The sequence below is a fragment of the Bos javanicus genome, chromosome 20 (genome assembly GCF_032452875.1).
Source record: "Bos javanicus breed banteng chromosome 20, ARS-OSU_banteng_1.0, whole genome shotgun sequence".
In the NCBI taxonomy this organism is placed as follows: Eukaryota; Metazoa; Chordata; class Mammalia; order Artiodactyla; family Bovidae; genus Bos; species Bos javanicus.
Window position 1 is genome coordinate 31,665,636 of NC_083887.1, and position 12,486 is coordinate 31,678,121.

A 12,486-nucleotide genomic window follows, 5' to 3' on the forward strand; every position below is an offset into this window, starting at 1 on the left:
CTTCTGTAGCTGTTGCAGCTTTATGCTCATGTCTGATGCACATTGGGACAGGAATTTGTTCTTTAAAATCACCTGTCCCTCGTAAGAGTCTAAGTCCAGATTGGGAAACTTTTGGAGGGCCTCTTTTAGCCTTTCCAGAAAGGCAATGGGGTTCTCTTTGGGCTCCTGAGTTATAGCTGAGACCCGGGCATAACTGATTACTTTTTGCTGGGCTGCTTTCAGTCCTGCCTTTACACAGATCAGAAAATAATCCCTTTCCCAGAGGTGCTCAGGGTCATTATAATTCCAATTAGGATCTGAGGAGGAGACCACAGTTTCCCCTACTGGGTATTTATCGCTTGACATGTGAAGCCCCATAGCATACCTTTGGGCTTCCTTTAAGACCCTAGCATGCTCAAAGGCCAAGGTAATGTGTTGGAATGTATCTATATATTTGCCTGGGTCATCTGTATAACTTCCCAGGTCTTGTTTGATCTGTCTTAGTTCTAAGAGGGAGAAGGGCTTATGGACCTGGGTTGGTCTGAATTCTCCTCCAGTTTTGACTAAGGGACATACTTAAGTTGGCTTTTGTGGAGGGGGTGCTCCCGGATATGGGGGCACGTTTCAAGGAAGGAGCACCAGGCAACACAGGAGCCATGGGAGGTGAACCTTCACGGAGGGGTGGGGGGTGGGTTTCTTCTCTTGGTTGTCTGTGCCTAACACCATTTGCCTAGTAGGCTCACTTTTAGGGAATACAACGATCCCATACTTAAGACAGAGTTCCTTTATATCTCTTAGTCGAAGAAAATTTGGACATAGGGATCTCTGTCCATTTCCCTTGTCTTTTGCAGAATAAGTCTAGCTTCAGGATGGTTCAGTTCAGTCCAGTTGTTCAGTTGTGTCCAACTCTTTGCGACTCCATGGACTGCAGCACGCCAGGCCTACCTGTCCATTGCCAACTCCCAGAGTTTACTCAAACTCATGTCCATTGAGTCGGTAATGCCATCCCCAAGAAGGTTGGGGCATGACAACCTTTCAACGACCAGATTCCTAGGCAGTCGAGACAGGTTGACCTCCTGTGATCCCCGGACTGGAGTTGGGCATCCCCAAGGTCTCCAGTGTGACCGGTGCTGGGTAGGATTAAGGGATTAAGGATTAAGGATTAACTCATTGCCAGTTTGTTCACCACAGATGGGAATAGATATTGTGATGTAAAGCAATCCAAGCCTGTGCCCTGAGACTGGGAACCTGGTGAAGCAGCCATAAGCCTTATCCTCTTATTGCTCTGAGGGAATGTAAGTCACTGATTTCTGCCCTAGTCCTCCATAAGAGCAGTTTAGGGTGTTTCCAATGGTAAACATTTCATTGGCATAGACCCACTTTAGGTAATAACAGAAGTAATGACAAAGGAGTGGGTTATCTGGTCCTGTTAGGAGCATTAAGAGTATTTTAATAATAAGCAGGATGGTGCAATGTTGCCTAAAAGGGGCCAGGGTCCTGGTTGTAAGTGTTAGTAAGTGGCTTAAGAACAAAATGATAAGAGGCAACAAACCAGATGTTCCATAAAAGTGGAGTGGAGATTTGATCCAGGGGTATGTTTGTAACTTTAGGAGAAAGGTGGTAAGGGTTTGGGCCCAAACAGCCTGCAGGGCTAACTCCCAAAGTGGCAAACATTATCCCTGGAAGCCCAATTGCCCTTGAAGAGATGCCACAAACAGATGAACTTCCAGCAGGCATCCTGTGTCTGTCACCTGCCCTAGTGGGTTCACTGAGAGATGCTGTTGTTGCACATGTTGTAGGAAACATGGAAGATGAAGGCCTGTATATCTAGAGGGACTGGTTATTATATAGTATTTCTCTCCCAAGGGCCAGCTATTTTCTGGTTGTCCCTCCAGAAGATTGTAGAAGCAACACTGGGGGCCCGGATGGGGCTTAGTAAAAGAGCATGAAACAGGAGGGAAGGGGGAAGGGCACAACTATTGAAAGAATGACATAGCCCAAGGGCATAACATAAACCAATTAAAATCAAATGGGTCTAAGATGACAAGTCAAATTCAACTAAACCTTGATCCCCCAATCTGCAAGCTAAATGATACACCCAGAGTTGCTAGGACAGTTCCAAGGCATTGCTGAAAGAGGGGAGAGTGGGTGGTTCCCCAATTGTTGGGGTTATCCTCCCACTCATTAGCATATGAAATCACCCAGCTCTTGAAAACTAGCCACACCACATTCCATGGCCCCTGCATACTCCTCTATGATGGCCCACACCCTGTGGACTGCGCTTCTCTCTGAATCTGAACAAATTCACCTCTTATCGCTGTGTCTCTCACTGGATTTTTGCAATGAGACATCACAGCTTGAGCTTCATTAGGTCCTGAAGCCAGGCACCACGGGTTTTGGCAGGGCTCAAGTCCCAGGAGAGAGGAGCTGAAGGATGGGAGGAAATAGCAGTGGGAATAACATGCCAAGGAATCCCCTTCATAGTCTGCCAAAAAAATCTGCTAAATACCTGACCTGTGCTCAGTTTTCATTGTCCTGATCCTTGGCACAAAGAAGATTAGGGATAGAAGAACCCCCACCTGCTTGGGCAACAGTTAGTAGGGCACAGCAGATAGTGGAGCCTTTGGGACACACTGAGGAGTAGCCCCTGCCAAGTCCCTCAATTACACCCACTGCTGCTCGCCTATTATCAGAGGGTTCGAGGAAACAAGAAAAGAGCGATTGTAAAGGAATTAAGATTTTGTTAGCCATATGTCTTTCCAGCCATAGTAGCAAGGACCTCCTACTTTAACCGGAGGTCTTCTGAAATCTGAGACTGAGCCACGTGAGCTTTCTGTTGAGTTTGTTTTTGCTGTCCCGGTTTCCAGCACGGTGGGTTTCTTGTCACTTCCACTGCGCTAGGTTTTCTTCACATTCAGCTTCCACCGCAGGAGTTTTCCCTGAGTTGGGGTTCTGCTATGCTTAGCCTCCACCTTGCGGAGACTGAGCCGAGGTTGTTTCAGCTGGGTTAAATCCGAGTCATGGCACCATAGATGTCAGGGGGAGTGTACAATTTCCTCGCTTCTGTCTCTTCGCAACAAAAAATTGAAACGACGGATGGACTAGTGTTACAGCCCTTAGATGGACCAGTGTTACAGCCCCGTGTAATTTCCTCAGACAGACCAATGTTACAGCTCTGTGTTACAGCTCAGTTTTATTTAGAAAGTAAAGGAAAATACATCCTCAAGGCGTGAGGGCAGGCCGAACCAAAAGATGTGAAGAGAAGGAAAACCTCTGGCCCAATTTTGGCTCCTCTTTTTATATGTTTTTTCTCCTCCCCCTGAGCCTGCCCTATGTAAATTGGGCTAGCCAGGAGGGCTGTTTGTTTTATCTGAGGTTCTCACTCCAGTCCTCAGACCTTCCTTTGTTTTATTTTCACGGGCTTTCCCCCTCTTTGCCTTTTAGCCACTGCCATTCTGGACTCCATTTTCCTATTCTAACTACCTAACACTTCCAAGGAGCAAGCATCTTATAATTTTGTGGCTGCAACTACCATCTGCAGGATTTTGGAGCCCAAGAAAATAAAATCTTGACCGCTTCTACTTTTTCCTCATCTATTTATGAAGTAATGGGGCCAGCTGCCATGATTTTAGTGTTCTGAATATTGAATTTCAAGCCAGCTTTTTCACTCTCTTCTTTCACCCTTATCAAAAGGCTCTTTAGTCCCTCTTCACTTTCTTCCATTAGATTAGTGTCATCTGCATATCTGAAGTCATTGATATTTCTCCTGGCAACCTTGATTCCAGCTTGTGATTTATCTAGCCTGCCATTTTGCATGATGTACTCTGCATAGAAGTTAAATAAACAGAGTGATAATATACAGTCTTGGCATATTCTTTTCCCAATTTTGAACCAGTCAGTTGCTCCATGTCCAGGTCTAACTGTTGCTTCTTGACCCACACACATGTTTCTCAGGAGACAGTTAAGGTAGTCTGGTATTCCCATCTCTTGAAGAGTTTTTCAGTTTGTTGAAAAAAGTGGTTAAGGTAAAATGAGGTCATATGGATGATTCTAATGAAATATGACTGGTGTCCTCATAAGAAAGGGCTATTAGGACAGAGGCACATGCAGAGGAAGACCACGTGGAGACACAGAGAGAACATGGCCATCTAGGAGCCAAACAAAACCAGCCCTTGATCTTGAACTTCTAGCCTCCAGAACTGTGAGGAAATAAATTTCTGTTATTTAAGCTGCCCAATGTGTAGAACTTTGCGATGGCAGCCCTAATGAACTAACACAATCAATAAACTTGAAAATAATGATATAAACTCAAATTAAACAACAATTTGATAATGGAAATAAGTACTGCTGTGTACGTCTGAGTGATAATATAATTTGGTATGCTTGAAAGGTCAATTTGGTAGTATCATTTGAAATTTGAAATATGTATTCAGTTTTACCAGCAATTTTACTTCAAGCAGAAATTATATACCACTCATAAAGATATAAATATATACACATAATCAATTACATTTTGAAAGCTGGAAGCAAAGCTTACATTAAAATAGAATACATATTATGGATTATTCATAGAATGAAATAATGTGCAATTTTTAAAAAGAATGAGGTAACTTTGTACATATTGACAGAAAAAGATGTCTATGGCTTGGGAAGATGCCCATGATATATTATTAAATTACAAATAGTTGTGAAACAATTATATAGAGAATGACTATAATTATTTATACCGAGCATATATATTCTTTTCCACCAGTATGGGATACAAATTAAGACCATATTTCTTTTTTTGAAAAGTTGAACTATATTTTTTTATTCTTTTATATTCAAAGTATAATTACTTTACAGTGTTGTGTTAATTTCTGCTGTACTGCATCGTGAATCAGCTATATGATACATATATCCCCTCCCTCTTGATCCTCCCGCCTAAACCATCCCACCTCTCTTAGATCATCACAGAGCACCAAGCTGAGCTCCCTGTGCTATGCAGCTGCTTCCCACTAGCTATCTGTTTTACACATGGTAGTGGCAAATTAAGACTTCCAGAAAATGAAAGTAGGTTTTCTTGAAATATCCATTTAATTAAGATGATGGCAGTAATTCTAGAGAAAATGTTTCAACTGTATAAATCTGGCCTCTTTGTAAACTGGTTAGCATGACAGACACACACTAAAAATCTCTTTAAGTTTCAAAGAAAATGGGCATAAAGGGCTCTTGGTGGCTAGTCTAAGGCATTATTAGTTTTGAGAAGGAACTCATCAGACTGACTTATGTTTTCCATGTCTAGGATATGTGAGGGAATGAATAATCACTTGAACTGCATTGGCAATAAGAATTACTCTTATATCTCTTTGGAGTAAAAGTTACTTTGGGCTACTATTTTGGAGAAACTGCAGACATAGTGGGGCTTCCTAGAACTTCCTTCCACCTTGTTTTTGGTGGCACAGTGGTAAAGAACCTGCTTGCCAGTACGAGAGATGCCAAGAGATGTGGGTTTGATCCCTGGGTCAGGAAGATCCTCTGGAGAAGAAAATGGTGACCCATGCTAGTATTCTTGCCTGGAATATCCCATGGACAGTGGAACCTGGCATGCTAGTCCATGTGGTCACAAGAGTCGGACACGACTGAGCATGTGTGTGTATAGACACAGGAGAAGCTCTGAAAATGGAATAGAAGTTATCCTTTTATAAGGGATATTTACATTTATAAGGGAAAACTCCATCTGTAAGAGTATCTCTGTCTCTGATACAGGAAGAGGAGAATGACCAAATCTCTAGAAACTTATCAGTGGAGAAGACAATGACCTAAATCTGTGTAATAACCTTACCTTTTGTTTACTGTGCTTTCCCCAGTAGCCTCTCATAACCAGCTCCCAACACCTTCTTTTGTCTTTAGCTTAAGATGGCATTTAAGGCGGTGATGTGGGCCATTTCTGGGAGTTACTCAGTTTTCCTGGGTCTCTCCCATTTTTCAGGAGGTACACTTGTTATTGAAGGCAAACCATTCTATATCACAGTAATCCAAGTCTGTGCCCCAGCCACTAATGTCAAAGACGCTGGGGTTGAACGGTTCTGTGAAGACCTACAAAACCTTCTAGACCTACACCAAAAAAAGATATCCTTTTCATCATAGGGGACTGAAATGCAAAAGTAGGAAGCCAAGAGATACCTGGAGTAACAGGCAAGTTTCGCCTTGGAGTACAAAATGAAGCAAGGCAAAGGCTAACAGAGTTTTGCCAAGAGAATACACTGGTCATAGCAAACACCCTCTTCCAACAGCACAAGAGAAGACTCTACACATGGACATCACCAGACAGTCAATACTAAAATCAGATTGATTATATTCTTTGTAGCCGAAGATGGAGAAGCTCTATATAGTCAGCAAAAACAAGACAGGGAGCTGACTGTGGCTCAGATAATGAACTCCTTATTGCCAAATTAAGACTTAGATTGAAGAAAGTAGAGAAAACCACTAGGCCATTCAGGATGACCTAAATCAAATCCCTTACAATTATACAGTGGAAGTGACAAACAGATTCAAGGGATTAGATCTGATAGACAGAGTGCCTGAAGAACTATGAACAGAGGTTCCTAACATTGTACAGGAGGCAGTGATCCAAACCATCCCCAAGAAAAAGAAATGCAAAAAGGCAAAATGGTTGTTTGAGGAGGCCTTTGAAATAGCTGAGAAAAGAAGAGAAGTGAAAAACAAAGGAGAAAAGGAAAGATATACCCATCCGAACGCAGAGTTCCAACGAATAGCGAGGAAAGAGAAGAAAGCCTTCCTAAGTGTTCAATGCAAAGAAACAGAGGAAAACTATAGAATGGGAAAGACTAGAGATCTCTTCAAGAAAATTAGAGATACCAAGGGAAAATTTCATGCAAAGATGGACATAATAAAGGACAGAAATGGTATGGACCTAACAGAAGCAGAAGATATTAAGAAGAGGTGGCAATAATACACGGAAGAACTATACAAAAAGATCTCATGACCTAGATAACCATGATGGTGTGATCACTCACCTAGAGCCAGACATCCTGGAATGTGAAGTCAAGTGGGCCTTAGGAAGCATCACTACAAATAAAGCTAGTGGTGATGGAATTCCAGCTGAGCTAGTTCAAATCCTAAAAGATGATGTTCCTAAAGGGCTGCACTCAATATGCCAGCAAATTTGGGAAACTCAGCAGTGGCCACAGGACTGGAAAAAGTCAGTTTTCATTCCAATCCCAAAGAAGCACAATGATAAAGAATTTTCAAACTACCACATAATTGCACTCATTTCACATGCAAGCAAAGTAATACTCAAAATTCTCCAAACTAGGCTTCAACAGTACATGAACTGAGAACTTCCAGATGTTCATGCTAGATTTAGAAAAGGCAGAGGCACCAGAGATCAAATTGCCAATATCTGCTGGATCACAGAAAAAGCAAGAGAATTCCAGAAAAACATCTACTTCTTCTTCATTGACTACACTAAAGCCTTTGACTGTGGGGATCAAAAGAAACTGTGGAAAATTCTTAAAGAGATGGGAATACAAGACCATCTTACCTGCCTCCTGAGAAACCTGAATACAGGTTAAGAAGCAACAGTGAGAACTGGACATTGAACAATGGACTGGTTTCGGATTGGGAAAGGAGTACATCAAACCTGTATACTGTCACCCTGCTTATTTAACTTCTAAGAAGAGTACATCATGAGAAATGCTGAGCTGGATGAAGCACAAGCTGGAATCAAGATTGCCAGGGGAAATATCAATAACCTCAGATATGGAGATGACACCACCCTTATGGCAGAAAACAAAGAGCAACTAAAGAGCCTCTTGATGAAGGTGAAAGAGGAGAGTGAAAAAGCTGGCTTAAAACTCAACATTCAAAAAACTAAGATCATGGCATCTGGTCCCATCACTTCATAGCAAATAGATGGGGAAACAATGGAAAGAGTGAGATACTTTATTTTGGGGGGCTCCAAAATCACTGCAGATGGTGATTGCAGCCATGAAATTATAAGACTCTTGCTCCTTCAAAGAAAAGCTATGACAAACCTATATATTAACCTCTACATATTAAAAAGTCTGCATGTTAAAAAGCAGAGACATTACTTTGTTGACAAAGGTCCATTTAGTCAAAGGTATGGTTTTTCCATATATGGATGTGAGAGTTGAACCATAAGGAAGGCTGAGCGCTGAAGAATTGATGTTTTTGACCTGTGGTGTTGGAGAAGACTCTTGAGAGTCCCTTGGACTGCAAGGAGATCCAACCAGTCAATCCTAAAGGAAATCAATCCTGAATATTCGAGGAAAAGACGGATGCTGAAGCTGATGTTGCAATACTTTGGCCACCTGATGTGAAAACTGACTCATTGGAAAAGACCCTGATGATGGAAAAGATTGAAGGCAGAAGGAGAAGGGGATGACAGAGGATGAGATGGTTGAATGACATCACCGACTCAATGGACATGAGTTTGAGCAAGCTCTGGCAGATGGTGAGGGACTGGGAAGCCTGGCATGCTGCAGTTCACGGGTTGCAAAGAGTCGGACATGACTGAGCGACTGAACAACAACAACAACAATAACAACACTTGTCATCAAATATCTGTTCGTTTTCTCTTGTTACTGTACCTTGTATTACATAGGGGGTCTCAGCCACGAACCTAGAAGGGGAGAGGGAAAATCATTTTTCCTTCTTTATGTGTCATCAAGGGGCTATTTGATGTCCCCTTGCTTCTTGTATGTTGATGCCGTGTCCTCTGAGGAGCTGCTGGTGCTGGCTGTTTTGCACAAGCTTTTAAATTAAAAAAAAAAAATTAATAACAGCCTATTTCAAACAGAAATTCTTCTGTTGTCTATTACTCTCTGAATGTGCTCAGTCCTGCATGAAATTTGGCAGTCTATGTCATCACTCCCTCAATTGCATTCATGTTTGATATAGCAAACAGTTCTCAGATCTGTCAAACTTCTGAGCCTGAAGAGCTCCCTTCAAAGCATATTTCAGCTCACATGAATCTCAAAGGTTTATATTACTCCTTATCTAATCTAAGCTTCTGGTCCATGCCTTCCTCTGGCCATTGTTCTTATTTTGCTTTTTTTACTTTGAAAGCATCTTGTTTTTTCCTGGACAACCCTTGCATACTCAGTCACTTACCTTTCAACATGGATGTTCAAAAAGTATTATATTGGGTATAATGCATAACATGAGGTATAGGGCACCATCATGTATTTGAAAGGGGAGGAAAAAGAATTTAGGTCAAAGGGTTCCATTTCTCAAAATATTGCGAAAAAAATCTTCATTTACCTTTGCTTTTAAAACACCATCTGACAACCAAGCTAAGGGGGTTAATATTTTATATAGTTCCTTCATATGGTTATGACATTCCCTTGTTAATTATTTGAGACATCAGTGTCTTACAAATGTTAAATGCTAATGTCATATTATCACCTGCTACAGCTAACTGATTTCTAAAATCACAGTTCATAGTCCTCTTCCAAGTCTATAATGAACTCAGATTCTTAGGGCCCTATTCTCCATGAAAATCACCCAAGACACATTAAAAAGTTGAGAATGCTTATTAAAAACATAGTTTACACATTTACATAAACATTCTGAGGAAAAATATGGAAGAATGAGAAAGTACGAAGAAAGATAGAATCTTGGCTCCAGAGCTGGAAGTTATGGGAGATGAGATCATTAGGATAAAGTTCAGCTTGATGGGATACAGTCAGTCATCTTAATGTTCACTGTATGGTGGTACCTGGAACAAGCTATCAGGAGATTTTAATCATTCGTTAAAAATTGAAACAAAGTAATTTTCTAGACAGTCCCATGATCAGAGTTACTGGGCACTTTGGAAGCAGAGTGAGAAGCCTAAGATGAAGTGCCTGTTGAACTTGTGCTAACTGTCCTGTTGGCCCTGTCTCCAGGCTGCGTTACGATGCTGCTCTTTTCATTTCCAGGGTTCCAACAGAACCTTGTGCTTACAGGCATTCTAGATATTGTCACACTTTCTAGTGTCTTTTCACTGCTTACTTGTCTGTCAATTCTGTTAGATTTTGAAGTCCTTCAGAACAAGGAACTCAACATTGTGTCTAGCATAAGCCCCTAATAAATGTTTGATTTTGTTTGATTTAATATAATTTAATACTCACTAAAAGTCTGTTCAAAACCTTTGCTTTTTAAGAACCTGACTAGACCTAGATTGCCCAGCACAGAAGAGGCTACTAAAAATGGATTCCCTTCAAACCCTCCTACCCTGTAGTGGGAATGTAGATTGGTATAGCCACTATGGAAAACAGTATGGAGGGTCCTTAAAAAAATAAACTAGAGCTACCATATAATCTAGCAACCCTACTCCTAGGCATGCATCAGAAAAGGTGGAAACTCTTAACTTGGAAAGATACATGCACCCTACTGTTCATAGCAGAACTATTTATAATAGCTAAGACAGGGACGCAAGCTATGTGCCCATCAACAGATAACTGGTTTAAGAAGATGTGGTACATATATACAGTGGAATATTACTCAGCCAAAAGAAAAAATGAAATATTGCCATTTGCAGCAACATGGATGGATCTAGAGATTATCATACTAAATGAAATCAGACAAATATTATATGATATCACTTATATGTAGAATCTAAAAAAATACAAATTAATCTATATACAAAACAGAAACAGATTCACAGACATAGAAAACAAACTTATGGTTACCAATGGGGAAAGGGGGAAGTAATAAATTAGAGGAGTATGGGATTAGCAAATACAAGCTACTATACATAAATGGCACCCCACTCCAGTACTCTTGCCTGGAAAATCCCATGGATGGAGGAGCCTGGTAGGCTGCAGTCCATGGGGTCGCTAGGAGTCAGAGACGACTGAGCGACTTCACTTTCACTTTTCACTTTCATGCATTGGAGAAGGAAATGGCAACCCACTCCAGTATTCTTGCCTGGAGAATCCCAGGGACGGGGGAGCCTGGTGGGCTGCGGTCTATGGGGTCGCACACAGTCGGACACGACTGAAGCGACTTAGTAGCAGCAGCAGCAGCAAGGATTTATTGGGCAACATTGGGAACTATATTCAATGCCTTGTAATAATCTATAATGAAAAATAATCTAAAAACTATATCTGAAACACTTTGCTGTATGTCTGAAACTAACACAATAAGTTAACTATACTTCAGTTAAAAAAGCCTGGATTCCCTTCAAATACTGCAAACTCCCCATCATCTCCTTTGGCCATTTGGGGGTTTTAGGCATACAGTCGCCTGGACACACACAGTCCTGGGTGCTTGGCTTTGGAGCCAGTTGCATATTTGCAGGGAATTCTTTGGTACAGGAGGCAAATGCTAAGCCACATGTAAAGGAAGGAGGTGATGGTAATATACTTAATACTCTGTTGCAGAAAGACCCAACATGACTATTTAAATTTCTTAAGCAAATGAACCACAGGGGGAATTATCTGTTTTATTTCGAAATTTTTTCCCCCCAAAAGATTCTTTTAAAAACAAGGATGTATATGTGCATTTCCCCCCGCCCCCGAGGAGAAACTAAGCATTTTACTGGATTCTCAAAGGGACCCTGAAAGATTAAGGTTACTGCTTGGTGTGAGTAAATAGAATTTGGCTTTCAAACGCAAAGCTTCTACTTTGATAATTTGTTTCCTTACAGAAAAGATCACATCTGAGCCTCTTTGCACTCTCTGCACCTTGTAAAGCAGTACCCAGCTCACCAATCCATAGGGGTTCACTTGGACAAAGCGCACTGGTAGGGAAAGCAAGGCTCACGTGAAAATCATCACTATCCAGGGCCGGCATCTCTTGGCGCAATTGCCACTTGCCTTACCTGTCATGGATGTGCTCATTGGCAGCAGTTAATAGAAAGACTGTATCACTGTCTGAAAGGGTGGTAATTCTCAATATATTTGTATACTTTGAAATGTCCATATTCTTTTCCATGTGCAGCTACTATCACAGTTAACTTATTTGCATGGTACTTAAATTGGTAACGATTTTACAGTAGATTCTTAAGAACTTCTATGGGATACATATGTCTTCCAGGGAGTGGGACTTCTGTGATGAGAAAACTGAAGCCTCGTTTCTGTCAGGCAGAAGTTCTGTTTCCTTATTCCTTCCCTTAAATGATAAAAAAAAAAAAAAAAAAAAAAAGAGCAGAAGTCCTGTGAGATCCCAGAGATTCAAGTTTTAAAGCGGCAAAATAACCCAAGCAGGTCCTTAACAGCAGGAGACTTAACAAAGCTCACACGGTTTGGGTTGGGCTATCACCTGACCACTACAAAGTTAAAGAAAAAAAAATTATTTTTCTTTTTTTAAAGTGACAGCTTACCTCACTGGCTTAGCAAATATTTTTCCCTATTATAGTTTGTTTGGAGAAGAACATAACTTGGAAGCCTTCTTTATTCTTAGCTCTTCCTCCCGCCCCCGACTGTACCATTAAATCCTAGCAAACAGGGTGACTAAAAACGATAGGGAATATACCAGTAATTACCCCCAATTCCC